General features: G+C 45.5%; 1 long non-coding RNA gene across 1 annotated transcript in view; it reads right to left on the bottom strand.

Annotated features, from left to right (window-relative positions):
• LOC127006280 (uncharacterized) overlaps nucleotides 1-18,812 on the bottom strand; it is a 104,069-nt gene that overhangs the window by 29,884 nt on the left and 55,373 nt on the right. The window contains exon 2 of the long non-coding RNA XR_007759378.1: nucleotides 7,905-7,976. This is a non-coding gene — a long non-coding RNA (uncharacterized LOC127006280). The remainder of the gene's footprint in view (nucleotides 1-7,904; nucleotides 7,977-18,812) is intronic.

Below are 18,812 nucleotides of genomic sequence, written 5' to 3'. Positions count from 1 at the left end.
GATCCCGCCCGTTTATCAGGTGGACAAAGGCGCGGCGAAGGCGGCCCATATATCCCCCAGCGCCGCCCCCGGTGGGCCCTCCCCTCCTACAGTAATTAAAGGCCTCTTCAGCACCCAGAGCGCGCGCGCGTGTGTGTGTGTGTGTGTGTGTGTGTGTGTGTGTGTGTGTGTGTGTGTGTGTGTGTGTGTGTGTTTGAGATCATTACTTTAAAAAGATTAACCTGAAGACAAACTCGGCTTTTTGTTGTTCTTCCAATTGAGGCATTTCAATTTCTAATAGTGTTTGAGGAATTAATGTGAGTTATTTTGAAAAAAAAAAACAGAACCGAAGAGAGAGAGAGAGAGAGAACGTGCCTGGACAAGATTTTTTTTTTTTTACAAGAATAAGATGACGTTGTGCATCAGAACGACAGATTGTGAACGAATAAGTTACTCAGGGAAAGCTAATTGTAAATATAAGCCAAATTAATTAAATGATTGCATGTATCAACATTTTTACACAGAAAAAAATCGTGAATTTTTTAGTTGTTCGGTTGAGTGTGTTTTTCAGTGGTGCGGCGCTGCTGTGGTGGCGGCGAGGTGGGTGGGAGTTGTGGGACGCAAAATGTAGTGCTACAGGGAAGGGATCCGTCACCCGTGCATGTGCCCCGGAGGCACCCGCCATGGGTCACTAACACACTCTACGGTGGTCACACAGTGGCGGCCACGTTCGGAATCGCCTCACGGCGAGATGAGGTGTTTTCGGCGGAGTGACGGCTGACGGAGGCATGGCCCTTCAGAGTGACGCCACGCTATGTGGACAACTTCCCCTGGGTGGCTCTCCAGAGACAGGCGTCAAGAATGGGGCTGAATAGTCACAAGAGTTTGACCCCTTGAGGGCCGACGAGGCATAAATGAAAATGGTTCACGGGTGTCGCTTATTACTCAAAGAAGCGTGGAGCGCCCTGAGGGTGTGGTGCGCCTCTTTTTGCCCTTGTCCGTCTCCTGATGATAATACCGCAGCGGCAAGCACCGCAGCGCACCCACCAGCTCGCGGCACCGCGGCTGGCCTGCGGCACCGTGTACCGAAACTCAGCAGTGTGCACCGACAGCGTTTGAATGTGATAAATCAGTGTCGTGGCGGCAGCCTCCACCGAGACGCTCTCCAGCCTTCATAACACGGATGCCTGTTTTATTTTCTTTATTTTTTTTCCGAAGCTTTCGCCCGGGGGAAAACATTCATTAGCCACATAAACTTGTCTATAACAAGCGGTTCGTTGCTAAATGCAGTTGAGAACACTGTTTTATTTGATTTATTACGATATAATTTAAGCAAAGATTTTTGACAATGAACTTAATATATGCAAGCCAGAATCAAGCATCATGATTTGCAGGAAAATGAAGGAGTGCCGAGATCCTTCGTGGTTTCATAGGGTCAATGTTAGACGTTTACCTACAAAATATGTGCAACAGGCATAGCTGAGTTTAGTTATGTGCCTACTCCTCGATGGCCAGGTGAAGGAAGTCACGCCGCGAGCAGCCCGGCGACAGTTAATACATGAAGCTGCATTACAAACCTTTTATTGGTCAACGCCACCTATCGGAGAAGAGGAGAAATTACTATATTTAAAAAAAAAAGAAACATGAAAGTCAGGAATTTCTTAAGCTCGACTTAAATAAGAGGAAAAGGAGTAAGTGGATTAAGAAGCCCATAAAAAAAGATTTGCAAGATTGGTTTCACATAAGAAACTAAAGATAAGGAATATCAGCTCAATTGATGTTTGAAATATTATTTTGAAAGTACACAACAAGCGGAGTAGTTAACAAGTAAAAATCGTTATATGAGCCAGTGACTTTTTTTCAGATTTAAACTTCAAGCTGCAGGATAATTCGATGGCTGCTCGGCGTGCCGGAAGCAGCCTTCTGAGGATCAACGAAGACCCTATACGATGGTGTCGAGGTCGAGTTGGCCTGTTGATAATTGTCGATACAGAAGGGCTTGAGGGTAGGCTGACGGGGCATCCTGAGAGTGCGTAAATGCTGTCATGTTTGTTAATTTGAGAAATATCTCCAAGTGAGCGAAAGATCTTCAGATTGCAAACGTGATATTTGTGTTGAAGGTGCAATCGAGGCCGGAGACCAACACGAGATAATCTGCAGGGCAAAAAAAAAACAACTCGGAATTGTCAGAGCAAGAACAGTCTTGGGGTGATCGCTTTTAACATTTGCTTCTTCTTCTTCTTCTTCTTCTTCTTCTTCTTCTTCTTCTTCTTCTTCTTCTTTTTAATCATCTTCTGACGTTTAATCTTCCTCTTCCTCTTCCTCTTCTTCCATACCTTCCTTCTCTTCTTTCCTTTGGTATTCCTTTCTTTCGTTTTTCTCTCTTTATATCTTTATCTTTTCTTTAGCTTTCTTTTTCATCTTCGTTCATTTAGTACATGAACCTGATACCTAAATGAATGCACATTGAAATGTCTGTATTTATATTCCTAATCTAGTTTCATTTTCCATTTGTCTATGCTATTGTCTGTTCGTTTTTTAGTATATTTACCGATCTACATATCTCTGCATACTTTAAAATGATAATAATTTATGTACGCAGAATATTTTTTTTCGGTTCCTACAGCTTGACATCTCGACGTTTCCTGCGAACATCTACATTGCCTTCCTGATCTTTTCGCTAAATAAGTTTATTCTCCCTCTGCTTTCTTGGAGCGAGTACACGCACCAGACACCTCAGGCTGCCACACCTCCGACGTAGGAGCTCAGAAGTCATTATGTACGGACACGTAGATATTACACCTTTCTTTGCGTGTAGGCGATCCGTTTGAGACAAATAATATTCACCTTCTCTATTGAGACTGCGAATTCTTTAGCACTTTTCCTCTTTGCCTTTACGTCTTAATGCTACTATGTGTTTACCTAAACTTTTGGCAAACAGCCTGCCTGTGAGGGCCGCGGGACAGGCTTTATCGTGCTGCCCATCGGCCACTCAAAACTCGTTCTCCACAACACCTTTTTTTGACATCGGCATTTTAATACAAATCTATCCTGTCTTTTTTTTCTCGTTATTTTTCAAGTCTGCGGCACGAATGTATGACAGAATAATTGTATTTTAAACAGATAAGCGATGCGATTCGCCTTCATTTGAGTTTTAATACTGAACAGCTCAAGATGCGGGAAACCAGAAAACGTAAAGGAAGCAATAGAACTGCAGAGGTAATTTTAGAGGCAGACTTAAAAGCCAAGCAGGAAAAAAAAAAGATATGAATTGATATTTTTAATGAGGGGCACCACAAAATCCAGAACTCCATTTGAGATAAAAAAAAATCCACCTTTGTCGTGTGTCGCGTTACAAACCTACCCGTGTTACGGCCGCGTTAGCGCAATCTAATCGTGTGTTCTCTGCTTGCACTTTGCGTGTCTGGAGCAGCAGCCGTTTTTGCGCCTCGCTGCTATCTTAACCAAGCAACTGTTGGCGCCGTTTTTAGAAAGTAAACCAAGACGAGCACAAATTCGAGGATCAATTTAATACAAGGATTGACATCAAGGACACGTTGATTGGCCGGCGGACAGGTGATAATGACAATTGGCTCGCACTGACACACACACAGTTTTGTTGAATTAAGAAAGGGCGCACGTCGATTTGCAATTAACAGTTCAGGGCGAGAATCACTGTAGCAGAGAGACAAGAAGCACGGAGAGACGACACGCCCACCAGGGAAGAATTTCGGGGGAGGAAGCGCTATGGTGAGTGCTGAATGACAGGATTTGGAAGACATGATTAATTCAGCTCTGAGCCACACCACAGTGACTCCTAGTTTTCGAGTCACCCAAAGCACTTATTCCATAGTTAGTTACCCCAGAATCTGACACTGACTGACTGACTGCACATTGACTAAGACCATTCGACACTGACTCCTACTTCCTCAGAGGCACCCAAAGCGCATCCTCCATATTGACTCTTTTTAACAATGACATTAAGTTGACTGCACATTAACCCGGCAGCTGCGGTGATCATGTTTCTTAAAGGCCCCTCTAAGCGAGAAAAATGAGAAAAAATCATCACTCACGCAAACCATTTCATAATGTATTTCAACGCATTTGTGATCAGTTTATGCATCATCTATTTTTGGGGGGGTTTATATCAGGCAAAAATATGGCCCGTCGCTCGTACACGGTAAAGCCACAAATTTGCCCCGTCGCTGCTACCGGGTTAACAAAGATCATTCCACAGTGACCCCTAGTTCTTACAGTCACACAAAAGCAGACACTCCATAATGACTCCAGAACTCAACACTGACACATAGGTGACTGCACATGAACTAGACCATTTCACACAGACTCCAACCCTCTACACTGGTTGGTAATTAAGACGCCTCAGTAAATAACCATTCCACGTTGGCCGAACACTCTAAACTTGCTCCACACAGACTGACTTGACACTGTCCAAATAAACTCGGACCACTCTACAAGCAATAAACCAATCCAGAGTGACTTAAAACCCTTCAAAGTATCTGGAAACATACAACGCAGACACACACAAAGGTAGCCAGAGTCTCCAGCACAGATAAACGGACAAGACGGACAGGAAAAAGCATAAACAGACGGACCGACTATCAGACGCACAAACATTCACATAAACAGGTATACAGACAGAAAGACGGACGGATATAAACGGGAGATGAGGCAAGCAAGCAAACTGATAAAAGGAGAAATAAACAAGCAAAAATAAAGCAAAAACAGGACAAGAAGACAAATGACGTATAATGACACATGATTACCGACACAGAGGAAGGAAGGGGGTACCAGGGGTCGGGGTGGGAGGGGCTGAAGGAGGCTGGATTAATGAGGCGGGCGGGGGTAATTGGTGTTTGGCGCGGGTCGCGGGTGGCGGGTGGCTGGGCTCCCGTGGGGCTGCCGCCGGCCTGACAGATGAGGGTGGTGCCGCGTGGGGGGGCGAGTATACCGCTAGCCTGTGTGTGTGTGTGTGTGTGTGTGTGTGTGTGTGTGTGTGTGTGTGTGTGTGTGTGTGTGTGCATCATTGCAGTATACAAACAGAAAATATCGACCTTCGGTACTTCTGTCTTTTTGCCTTTTCTTACAAGAAAGGAGACGGGCTGAAGGAAAAACTAAAGAAAGAAAAGAATATAATATAATTATTATATGAAGGCCTGCAATACGCAGCGCAGACAAAGAAAGACTGAGGAAGATGCATAAAGGCATCTTTCCTGAAACGTATTCATACTCCCCTCATGAAGGAGCTGAAGTCTCATGAGGGAGAGTTTGCATAAGACGGGAGGGTGTTCCAGAGTTTAAAAGTGGAAGGGTGAAAGAGTGCAGATACTAATTAACTCTTGCATTAATAAGTAGAATAACAGCCTTAGCATGGCCTTGCTAATTCTCGCAGTTCCCTGCTTCACTAAGATCTCTAGGCCAGGACCATCCCTCCGACGTGTTGTAACCCCAGGCCCTCATTACTGACTGCACCTGGACGGGAGGGCGGGGAGATGGTTGGCTGGATGTCAACTGATTACGCGGGATGAATTTCAAACCCAGGCCAGGCTGGATCAAAAGGTTGCAAACGAAACGACTGTCCATCAATATATCATCGTGGACTGATTTGATGCACGCACACACGCATGAACGAAAACACACACACACACACACACACACACACACACACACACACACAGACACACCAAACAAACATACACATCACCGTCCCATCATTCTCCGGCACACAGACCTAAATTTTATCGCACCCAATTCCATTCGTCTGTCCAAGGAAGCGGCCGGCGCGAGGCAGACGTAAACATGTCACCCAACTGTCCCCATGAAATATGTGTATAAAAAAAAAAAAATAGCCTTGTTAGTACATCCAAGGGGCGGTAGGGACACAACATCTCTCCCATTCTCTCCCCCCCCCCCTCCCCGCTCCTCGGGCCTCTCATACCTCTCCGCGAGATAAGAGTAGCTCTGTAAATCATGTAAATGAGGTGTGACATCAACGAGGTGGAAAAAAAATATATAAATACAGACACCCACTGGGAGAAAATTAACCGGTCCCTAGTAAATGGAAGAGTAAACTAATGATATTGAAAGAATGACAGAAAAAAAAATAATATGCCGAATGATTTTTTCCCGCGTGCAACACTCAACTACTTCTACGACTACAGCGGTGAGCGTGGCGTCCATCCCGCGTCTTGAAGTAAAGATCAGAAAGTTAATAGAATTTCTCGCGCATTAATTGCCGGGCCCAAAAAACGACGTCAGCAAGAGTAATCAAGACAGGAATTTACAATCAACATAATATTTTCCGAGATAGGGTCACGTCGCATGAACATAAATTTGGCCAGAAGCACTACTTAGCACACTCAGAGGAAGGCAATTATCCACCACCACCACCACCACCACCACCCCTACCATCACCACCACAATCATCTACTGACGCTACCACTACCACCAGCAATATCTCAACCTCAACCATCACGGACAACACAGCGGACACTTTCTCCTCCACCACCACCAGCTACATCACAACCACAACTACCACCATCAACACCACGAGCAGCATCACCACCACTACGAGTAACCAGTGCTACCAACACCACCATAACTACTACCACAACTACCACTATAGCCATCACTACCACCAGCACCATTACACCCATGATTGCCAACACCAACACTGACCACAGCCCCTCCCCCCCCCCACCCCCACCCCCCCACCCCACCCCCACTGCCACTTCCAGCAACAAAAACGGTAAGACTAACAGTAAAAAAAAAAAAAAAACAGGAAAACAACAACAAAACTCTACCTACTACAACATAAGAAAAAATGAATTAAATAAGAACAACAAACGGCAGTCACCTCACCTTTACCCCCATGCCCCCCCCCCACCCCCCTCTCCCCCCCAGCTCACCTGTCCGCCCCTCACCCGCCCTCCTCTCAGTATGCAGCGGCCTACACTACGCCATTAACCCACGCCATTACGAGTCTCGCCTTTAGAATAAACCATCCGTCAGAGAAGCTTATGACGCGCGTCGCACTAATCCTCGCTGCTGTACGCGGATCATTAATTGAGCCACCCGCGCATTAAGTCGTCAGGAACAGCTTTCTCTCTCTCTCTCTCTCTTTCTCTCTCTCTCTATTGAGGGCAGAAGGCTGGCCTCGCTCTCGCTCTTCTCTCTCTCCTCTCTCTCTCTCTCTCTCTCTCTCTCTCTCTCTCTCTCTCTCTCTCTCTCTCTCTCTCTCTCTCTCTCTCTCTCTCTCTCTCTCTCTCTCTCTCTCTCTCTCTCTCTCTCTCTCTCTCGCTCTCTCTCTCTCTCTCTCTCTCTCTCTCTCTCTCTCTCTCTCTCTCTCTCTCTCTCTCTCTCTCCGGACTTCACAAAACATTACGTTCATGCTCCAAGGCGTTAGCGATTAATAAGTTTACTTAGTGTAGGCATTACGACTCTTAATATAAACATTCCTTCTTCTAAACACAAGAGAAGAACGAGTTGATTAGGGCATATGGTGGTACAGCATCATTCTTTTCTTCTCCAGGAGACTTCACAAGCATCAGAGTAATCGTAAACCAGCGAACATAAAGTTGCTTAGCATGAACGTCATAAGAAAGCACAACGATCTGGCTTCCTTTCTCACAGACAAGACTTCCGGCACAACAAACCCATCAGATGCAGAGGTCCGTTAGACGCCCAAGAGCACCAACAATTAAAGGAGTCCACGTCCACTAGAATTTTGATAAACCAGCACGTCAGGCGCAGTGAAAGGGCAGGTCTTTGAAGTGAAGGAGGGGAGTAAATCCTCATGTCACACGGCATTGCGAGGCAGACGAATCCATGTGGGTGGCTCTTGTTGCTCCCGGGCTGTGTTAGGTTAGGTCAAGTGAGCGGGCGACACACAAAGGTTCTCGGCTTACCTCGACCCCACGTTGAGACTCCTGTGCTGCCGCAGAGGCGAAGGGGGACACGCACGCCGCTACTGTGACCACCTGAAAAATAGAGTAGTTTGTAAGTAGTGCAGCTCGAAGTGGAAAGAGTGGTTGTAGTATGCCAGTAGAAATGGTGGTGATTGTGGTAAGAGGAGGAGGAGGAAGAAGTGGAGGATAAGTAGGAGCAGGAGGCGTGAGATGAAGTAGTCTAGGTGCTGGTTGTAGTATTACTCATTGTACTGGAAGTTCCATAAATAGGAGTCTGGCAGCCACTATTATTAAATAAAAAATACTTTAACCCAAGCTAATAAAAAAATATACTTTTAATGAAATGGTAAATGTATAAAATAAAGAGAGGAAGGCTGCTAGGTCTTCTATCCTAAATATATCAGACTTTTATTTTGTGGAAAATTAAACGCAGCATTAAGAAGAGATGCATGATGTCGCGTTAATGTTAGAACACGAACATAAGATATCAACGCAGTTAAGAAAACTACAACACGAAGTAAAATTCATCTAACGAACTATAACACTTTTTTTAGAGAGAATCTATTTAAGGGCAGTGGACATATATGTTTCTTTCCACACCAGAACAGCCTTTAAAACCGAATGATGGCTTTGTTTCCTTTAATCTATCAGTAATTTAACAGTTTTATTCACTTTTTTAAAAAATTCCCTTCATCATAATCATCATCATCATCATCATAAAAAAAAACTGCCTGTTGCAAACAATAAAAAAAGACACATAAATGAGAATACAGAATACCTAACAGGCGGGATCAACAAAGACCTGGAACACTTCTAAATAATCTGCCTCGAATCCGACATTGGAAAAGTAATAACACAGAGCCACAGCGTCTATACATGGAAAGAAACATGAAACAGTAGGACTATTTTTGCACAAGCTGGACCTTATGAATGAGAAAAAAATACCTTTACATCACGTGAAAAAAACGAGAAAAGAATACAAAAGAGCTTGGAGCACCCGTGGGGCAATGTAAGATGCGCCATTGCATAGACAAAGCCTTCGACGCTCATCTGATCTGATCTGCTAGTCATCCTTTTGCTCCTACGTGCATTGTCAAACTCGCCGTCCCTTAAAATTGAAATAACCCACAACCGCGCCAATCACCTGACATTCTAACCTCCATCACTGGAAGAGGGCTTTGTTTGTGCCATTTAAAGGTAAATTGGTTATTGTAGGCAACATAGATGCAGTCTACTATGCATAAACAATGACGAGAGAGAGAGAGAGAGAGAGAGAGAGAGAGAGAGAGAGAGAGAGAGAGAGAGAGAGAGAGATGAAAAGGGGGGAGGGGGTGATAGTACACATAGCGAAATAGTTCCCCCCATGCACCATGAAGACCACTGACCGCCACCACCACCTCCCCGACGCCCCGCCGCCGAGCACCGCCCCTCCCAGCCCCGCCGCCTTCATAACTCCCAGCAGGCAGAGATTAGGTCACAAGGGGGTCCTTTTGCTTGAAACGGATATTTATTGTGGTCAATTTATATAGATAATCTTAGATATAGCGCCCGGGAGCCTGAGAAGGCGAGCTTAACACACAGGAGGAGGGAGCCAGTCGCCGCACGCCCTGAGTTATGGCGTCGAGCTCTGCGCAGACACTGTAGGCTCGGGAAGACGGCGTGTCGTCGTGCGGGCGGAGGCTTTGACTCTCAGCAGCATCGAATCTTGGCCGCATGAAGGCGCTGCTCAGTGAACTCCGGCGCGAGGGCCTGCTGCGGCACCGTGCTGGGCCCTGCCACCAGGATGAGAAACGCGTTCAGCCCAGCGAACGAACGCGGGAGTGAGCAGAGCGATGACCTATAGCAGGCAGGGCACTCATGGAAATAGCTATTATTTCTTTTTCGGCAATATGATTCACTTTAGACACTTCGCCCGATTAGGATTGCATGGTACAGGAGCCCGTGCTGCCTTTTGTCTAGTACTCTTGTCAATGAGGACCTTGAAAGAATATCAACGTAATCTCTCTCCAGCTATCTCTCTTATGACGAAAAAAGACAGAAACTACAATATCACAATATGACATTCATAAGAATATAAAGCCAGGTTTGTTTCATCGTGTACTTGACAAATATTCTGAACATTTCAGGAAAAATCCGAGGCAGCTGCTCGCACTTGGCCTTTGCTTGACCCTCGCTCTAAGTGATCGTTGTCATTATTTATTCCCAGTTGGAAAGTTTCATAAGACCGCCTTGGCGGTGAACAGTCGACCTCGTTTATCAGAACAGATGCTGCAAGAGACACCCATATGCCGGAATTAAGAGACGGAAACTCGCTCATCTTACTGGAAAACAATAACACGTCAAGCTTATCGTTTGTGGTAACTCGCTATCCTTCACGGGCACCGCTTGATCGGTCTGGCCGCCGTGAGGGACTGCTGCCCGCCACCGGTCCTCGTTAGGCAGGATTAGTCGAGCCATTCAGTCTGAACGGCCGAGGAGGACAGCGACGGTTCGTACCCAAGCATTACCCTGTGACCTGCGAGAGAGAGAGAGAGAGAGAGAGAGAGAGAGAGAGAGAGAGAGAGAGAGAGAGAGAGAGAGAGAGAGAGAGAGAGAGAGAGAGAGAGAATCAGGAAAAAAGAATGCTTATTTAACAGAACACACACACACACACACCACACGTAAAGGTGTTGTCAACAAGCTTACGTAATAATAAGTGAGTCAGCTCGTAATTACTCATGTATCTTTCTTATGTTAGTTTAGCCTAACATTCATACGAGATAAACCATATAAATCAGCAGTAAGCGTCCTACACTCCGCTGGGCACGACCGAGCGTAGCTTACAATTCCCAGCAAGCAAAGTAATGCTATCGTTCAGCCCTCGTGTGTGTCCCGGGGGGCAGCCAAACGATGACCAGCATTAGAGCAACGTTAGGGAGAAGGAGCCCTCCACGACGATGTCCATCACTGGGAGCGGCGCATGGACTGCTGGACTTGTCAAGAAAAAAGTAAAAGTATAAACATTTATATTTGTAAATAGTCACGTTTGTTTTAAATATTGATTAATGTGTAGCTGAGGCAGTTCCGTCGAGCTGCTAACTCTCCAATTGCAATGAATATTTTATTTATCTTAAAATTCGAAACATAAGATTTTCATTATATAATTTACCATCAAGAACTGTTCGTTAACACGAAAATAAAACTCAGTGGCTATACAGTTAGCCCGTCCAACCAATTAAAAATATATGCACTAAAGAACAGGTATCAGAATATTTCCACAACGTTGCGACACAGAAAAAGCTGAGTAACACTGAATATTCTCTCTCTCTCTCTCTCTCTCTCTCTCTCTCTCTCTCTCTCTCTCTCTCTCTCTCTCTCTCTCTCTCTCTCTCTCTCTCTCTCTCTCACACACACACACACACACACACACACACTAGCCTAACTGATGAAAAAATATATTCATATAAGTTTGTAATCTTAGTCATGTCTTACCTACAAGAGCCCATTTAAGGAAAAAGCTAACGACCATGACTTAAAAGCTCATTTTGACTCTTTTCTTATAGTTGGAGATGTCAGCTTCCCCCCACTAATCACATCACAGCTCAAGCTCGCTTCCACCTGCCCTTGCGCCTTCTGTCCATCTATCTATATATAATCATCACACCATTCCTGCCTGTGTCGCAACTTTTATGCACTTCTCTTCCTCCCTGGTGACTGGTCTTGTACGGTTCAAACTCGCTCCATCGGCACGTTAAATTAAGAAGCTCCACATGTTGCACTGCGGACCAAGGCGGTGCGCGGACCTGTTCCTTTCTGACGTTGCCCTGGTGACCAGCAGAGCCAATTTTATACTTTTAGGATCTGTTTGAGCCATCTAGAACTGTCTAACTATATGAAAGTACCAATAAATTTTACTGATATTCAAGTCACCGAATCCATGGTAACTACATTAGCCAGCATCATACTTTTCAGCGTCAGTTTAAAACATATTTGAACATCGATGAGAACATTACTAGCAAACGGTGTCACTCATGAATGATGAAGTATAAGTATGTACAATAATATTTTGAGACCAATTTGTATGACTAATTACACTTGAAACACCTAGTTCCCTTGATATTACATTGTCAACTCTCAACACCGTGACCTAATGGTAAGCTCGGCTGTCAGCGTTGGTGTGACCTGTAATATCAACCAGGCACACTACCCCGACACACGCCAACCACGAGCGCGCTATGGGAAGGTCGCCTCATGATACAAACGAAACACGACTCGCCAGCCACGTGTACTTTTCCCGAGGCAATGGTCACTTCAGGGTCCGCTGCATTGTTGTTCTTAGTCAATGGTCACTGTTCAAGGCTCCGAGTTATGAAGTAAAATAGTGGATTAGTTGGACACGAGACGAAACAATTATCAGCGACAGTGGAACTGTTTACATCTGGGTGCGTTCTAGCCTCCCTAGGATCCATCACCTCGGGGTGCCTTCTAGCCTGACCGAACCTCAGCATTCACCATCAGCGCTGCCACCCTTTCGCTTAGTACTGCTTGGCTATAGTTGATCATTATTTACAGGGGCTGGCTTTGGGATATGGAGCAGCCCCTTATAGAAATGAAAAAAAAAAAGTTAATTGTAAGCAGACAGATCGTGTTGTGTTCTCCAAGCCCATTTTTTTTTTATCTTCACAACACGTCCCAGTCATCTGAGGTACACACACACACACACACACACACACACAGTCTGAGCACCGGCCCTCAGAGGAGACCTTCACACGCCCTAAAAGTAGCAGTCCTTCTGTTCTAAATTGCACTCCCTGTTATATGCAGCTGTATTGTGAGGTAAGCATCTTAGACTTGGGACAATCATCTACTGAGACGGTTTCTCTTTTATGACAGGTAATAAAACAAAACAAAAAGTGCTGCCGCGCTGAGCAAGAGGAGCATCGAGATGGCGAGGTCGTGAGAATTAGTGCTTGGCGGCGAAGCGTCCCTCGGGGCACGCCAGCTGCTGACGACGGCTGCGAGGATAACGTGCCGCTGTGTTACTTATATTATGCAACCCCGCTATTACCCCATTACCTGTTCAGGCGCGTACACACACACACACACACACACACACACACACACACACACACACGTTTGTATTTGTGTGTGTGTGTGTGTGTGTGTGTGTGTGTGTGTGTGTGTGTAATTTTTTTTAAAATGATAATATGTACAAGTGCTTTACATTAATGCGATTTGCACATAACAAACAATATGTCACCATATCTTGTAAAAATTTCCACTGAAATCTATTTCGAATCATAAACAGTATAACAAGTAGATTATATTTAAGATCCTTTGATGAAAAAAAACATTATTTCTACTTCCAGGAGCTTGAATTAAAGAGATTTGCGAACCTAAAGGAAACATGCGCTTAGATCACAGGATGCAGAGCTTGTGAGGCAGCAATTCAAGTCAAGCACGCAGCCAGCCATCACGCCGCAGCTACCTGCACAGTGAGGGCTCGGTGTGTGTGTCCTTTTTGCTGGTAATTGGTTCGCAGAGACTTTATTGACAGCTAAATGGAGCTCAGTCTTTCTTTAGGGACATGGAAACAGGTGCAGACAACACTTTAAAAGTTTAAAGCCTCATAAACGAACAACAGACTTTTATTGCCGTACGAGTGTTTATTATTGTATTCTGAAAGCATTAGCAGACAAATGTTATAACTCAGAGCCAAATAAAGTGTAAAGCACCAGTAACTGCCTTTAGATATTGCAGGCGGCACCGAGAACTTAATTTGATATGTCTTTTTCAACGATATATGAGAAAGACTTTTGGCCCAGAAAACAGAAGTGGTCTCTTACCATGAAGCTCTGTGTCACTAAAAATGGAGTCAACGAGAGAATAAATCATGCGGAGGGATGTTCTTCAGTGTCAGATTTTCGTAATATGCAGAGTTCAGACCAAATGCAGTGCGCTCACCATTTTAGAGCGCTGATGGAAAAGATTTATCACCGTGCCTGCAACAAGAGACTGAGAGCAGGATTTCTCTGAGCCACACCCGCCACAGACACCGGGAGGGGGAGGATACTTGCCTCTATGTATTATCGAAATAAACACTTGAGAGACACGGCACAGGAAGCTCAAGATGCCCGACAAGATTATGAAGATGTAGTAGACACGCAAACAGTCCCGGTTTCAGCCTCCCGCCCGTCCGAGGGTGTGGCCCAGCTCCTGTTTGGGAGACATTAATGTACTTTTGTGATCTGAAACCGCAAATCCTATTCTGATAAGACTCTTACTTCACCGCTCCAAGAAGCAACAAAAAGTTATCATATAACAGTAAATCCCGGAATGTGCGATTTTATCATAAAAGTACGTGAGAAAGTATATTGTAGTCGTTTGGGGTAAATTGTAGTGTTTGGTTTAAGTTCATCAGCTGCAGCTTCAGACTAAACCCATCCAGTTTCTCATACACAACGTTGCACTTGTTTACCTGCTATCTAACAAACTGTTTATCAAGCTTGTAGTAATAAAGGTAAATGTTTACACGCCGGCAAAAACCCGTCCTCGTGGCCGCATCTGAGGCTCGGTAAGTCACCCAAGGCGCTGATCCCGACTTGTTGGCTTGGGAGGCCGTGCAGGGAGGGAGGGATGGGACAGGGCAAGCTAAGGGTAAACATGGGGGATTCGTTGCTTACTTTGTGCTGATTTACTTTGTGTGACTCACGGATGGAAGTAAGAACAGAGCAATCTGAGGGCAAGCAAGAACGTCCCGCTGCTTCCTTTGTGTTTTTGTCTCTTCTCTCAATTGAGCCAAAAAAGTCAACTCAGGGGTCAACACCAGATCCGGGGAGACAGTTGGCGGCAGATAGGCGAGAACATGGTACTATTTAGGCACGCAAGGGACCTCTATTGCCATTTTTTTTTTTTTTATCGCTTTCCTCACTTGGGTTATAAGCGGCGACTCACGGATCAACCCTTGGCCGGGACACACATGCAGGTGGCAGCGGATGACTGTCTTCAAGTGATCTCGTGCATAAAAACACAATAATATCAAAATTCTAGATTCGTATCGCGCCTAAAAGTACCGGGAACAGAGCGAGTATGATGAAGGCGAGGCGCTGGTAAGTAGGTAACCACAGTGTTCGGAGGAGTGATGCCAGGCTACGAGGAGCTAAACACGGCCGTTCCTGCCGCGGGGATGGCGTGCCGAGCCGTGGGTGGCGGGCTGCCGGGGGTTCGGGAATGGTGTGGCCACTACAATTGCAACTGTTTATCTGTTTTCCTGTTTTCTTGTCCTAATTTTACCTGAGTTGTTGTTGAGGGCAGTGGTATTGATAATGGTGAAGGTGGTAATGGTGGTGGTGGTGATGAAGGGGCACGGATGGGTCAAGTTATGAATTTACTCGTTCATCCAAAACCTAAACTGCAGGTGGAGGGAAGCAGGTGCTCGCCGCGTATACGTAGCGTCGTCGGACACACTTGGAAACAAAAGACATCAGTTAATGACTTTATCTCAGTTCCCTTTTTTGTTCTTAATAAAGACACAAATCAGCACAAGTTTCTCCGGTTCATCCTCCACCTCTTTTGAGAATGTGCTTTTGATCTGCACACACACACACACACACACACACACACACACACACACACACACACACACACACACACACACACACACACACACACACACACTTATACCTTCCCCCCCCCTCCCCCCCCCACACAAACCGGCACAGTAAGAGGTAACTGATCCCCGGAGTCTCATTGTCAGGCCGGTGCAACGCCCACCTCACCGGCTCAAAACTCTATACACCTCGAGAATATTTTAATAAGACCCGTGTTTACGACCGAAGGACCTGCTACCGAGGTCTTTATCGTCGGTAAATCTGTATCATGAACCGTGAATTATATGGATCAAGTTTCCTAAGGCGCATTCGATTAAGATGTGGAAGATTGGGTGAGATTCCGCGCTGCAATCCTGTCCCGTGTTTACAGTCTCCAGAGGCATATACGACTGCTCTTAAAACCCCAACTGAATCGTAAAAAACTAATGCTTGCGAGGAGCGTACGTTATGGGTCCTGTGTCAGGTTGTCCCCCTGCGATAACGAGGACGCAAAACAGTGTGAAGGAGCGAGATAAGCTTTGCACGGATTATGTAGATGAGCCCGTCCTTGCCTGAGGGGGAGTGCTGGCCAAAGTTGGCAGCGACGAGTGGCACACCAGCACGCCGCATCAGGTCGCACCACGCCGGCTCTGCCACGCCACGCCCCGCTGCTCCGCGCCACACGCCTGTCCGCCCGGCACGAGGTGACGCGTCAACGTGAAGAGTGGACGGGGAGGTGTTGATCCGAAGGTGCTCCTCGCGCTAAATAACTTGTTTGTCTGTTTCCTTCTGCATATGTCTGTTTTTTTTTTCATAGCCGGAGAAGTGATTTGTTTCTGCATCATTCTTTTTGTTTTTGCTGGAAGTCAAGAATCCCCAATAAAAAAACATGTTTCCATAAACCTTTTTTTTTCTTTAATGTGTTACTTGAATGAAAGGAAAAAAAGCTAGCTCCTCATAATGCATACGAGACGACCTATTGCACCAGATTGTAATTTTCTTAAGAGTCAGGAAACCTCGCAATTTAAGTTCGGAAAGTTAATATCAACAAAGAACTTTCCTTAAGAAAAAACAAACACATACCAAGCCTCATTTAAGAGTTTTCCTTTTGCTTTGTGGCCGCAGTGTCCGCCACGTCTTGTTGGTCTTTGTAAGCTGTCCTGATGAAGCCACAGATTAGCGTCGTAAAGCGCACACTAATTAGATCCGCGTACAGATTACGTTCCCGAGACGCTGTAAAAGGAAGCTGGAGGTGATCTCGTTTGTACGGCGTCAGGACTTATCCCAGGCAGGCAACGGCGGCGGCGGCGACGGTGGTGGCGACGGGTGTCTGGCATAGGCCTCTGCAACCCCTTTACACAGCCTCTGCTCTCCATGGCTTTCTTCACCTCGCTTCCTTCCACACGTCCACCGTCAGCCGCTCTGGGACAACACTACACATCATTATCATCATCATCATAAACACTATCATCATTATAATCTGCAGCCAATGCTAGTCAACTATGGAATAAAGGCCTTTCCCAACGTTCTCCGTCTCTCTATATCCCTCACCAATAGGACTTAATCTCCACTGTTCTCCGAGTCTTTCTTTAAGCCTCCTTTGTTTTTTTCTCTATGCACCTTTTACCTGTTTTCTTTTTCTTTTTATCTTCGTTTTCGTTTTCGTTTCGTTTTCTTCTTTCTCTTCTTCTTCTCTTTCTTCATTTTAATCCTCTCTCCCATCCCCCTCCTTCTTCACCCTCAGCTTCCTTTTCTTCACTTTCCTTCTTTACTGCACAATCCCCTCCTCTTCCTCCACGTCCTATCTCTATCCTATTCTTGCCCATCTTTCCCTACCAGCTCTTGTCCTCCACCCAAAACTGCTCCACCTCACCGGCCCACAGGTAACGTAAATAAGTTCTAGGTACGCAAGGGTAGGCTATAAAAGATAATAATTAGCCTCAAATTTCCTCAGGGCCGAGAACGTCGCATGTTATATATTAGGAGGCGACACCGAAGTAGAGAGAATCCCTTATCGGCCGCGAGATCGAGACGCAGCCCACGCTCTTTAGGTTTAAGTGCCCGTAGGGAGGCGGAGGGAGAAGAGAGGAAGGGATAGGAAAAGGAGGAGGAGGAGGAGGAGGAGGAGGAGGAGGAGGAGGAGGAGGAGGACTAGACAACCTAAGATGCATGTAAAGAGATCCATCCATAAACTGACCATGACACACCCAACGCTGACTTAGGAGACTTGCTTTGCTTTGTTGTTAAGAGACAGAGATGGAGAGATAGAGTAAATAAATAAATAGAAAAGCAAGAGCAAGCAAGATAAAAACGAAATAGTGAAAGAAATGAAGAATACAAGAAAGAAGCAAGGCAGGTAGGAAGAAAGGCATACAAAAAAAAAGGAGGGAATTGAAACACTGAAGGAAAGTAAACAAGAAGGTGAAAAAGACGGTAGAAAAAATAATAATATTCAGACATCATAGAAGTGCATTGGAAATTAGATAACGTGTCTTAAGCCAATAATTAAGGAAAGAACTTAGTTTTACCCCTTATACTTTGAGCTTAATTTTATAACTGACGGAAAGACAAAAAAAACGAAAAAAAACAGATCAATTGAGAGAGAGAGAGAGAGAGAGAGAGAGAGAGAGAGAGAGAGAGAGAGAGAGAGAGAGAGAGAGAGAGAGAGAGAGAGAGAGAGAGAGAGAGAGAGAGAGAGAGAAACATCTACTCGTGCCTGACCCTTGCGCTAATATATCTTTCGCACTTCCCCCAAAAGAGCTAATCAGGACGAAGCTGCGATAAGGACTCCAACAAAAGCATAATGAAAGCGTTGACGCCTAGATGCTACGGCGGCGTGAATAGAAGCACCAACGTAAAAGCATATCATGGCGGCTCCACGCGTGTAAACTGATACCTATCCCCTCAGTGCTTTTAGGGATCAATTCCAGTGGACGAACCATTTTCGAAGACAGGGACAGGCGAGGTTTGAGGGAGCGATGGAGCGGACGGATAGCAAGGCGGCATTTGGGTAAAGAAGTGGACGGGGAAGAGGAAAAAATGCGGTCATGATATCTACAACTTCTCGATTGCTGGGTTTGCCGGGGATGGTCCATGGCCGGGTCCTCACTTCCCACTTCCTGGTATATACTTACTAATAAGGGCCATATTCTTAAACATTTCAACCCCCATGCACACATACTTAAGACTTTCGTAGGGGTATGGGGTATTTTCAGGGGTAGTTATGTTACGCAGTGCAGCCACCCGACCTGATATATTCGTGGGTCCGTTAGTGGCCGAGTTCCGGTATATTAGGAAACTTGTTGGAGGCAGGTTTTAATGTTCAGATGCATCACACGTC

Source organism: Eriocheir sinensis, chromosome 3 (assembly GCF_024679095.1).
Source record: "Eriocheir sinensis breed Jianghai 21 chromosome 3, ASM2467909v1, whole genome shotgun sequence".
NCBI classification, from domain to species: domain Eukaryota; kingdom Metazoa; phylum Arthropoda; class Malacostraca; order Decapoda; family Varunidae; genus Eriocheir; species Eriocheir sinensis.
This window is presented reverse-complemented; position numbering and strand designations above follow the sequence as displayed.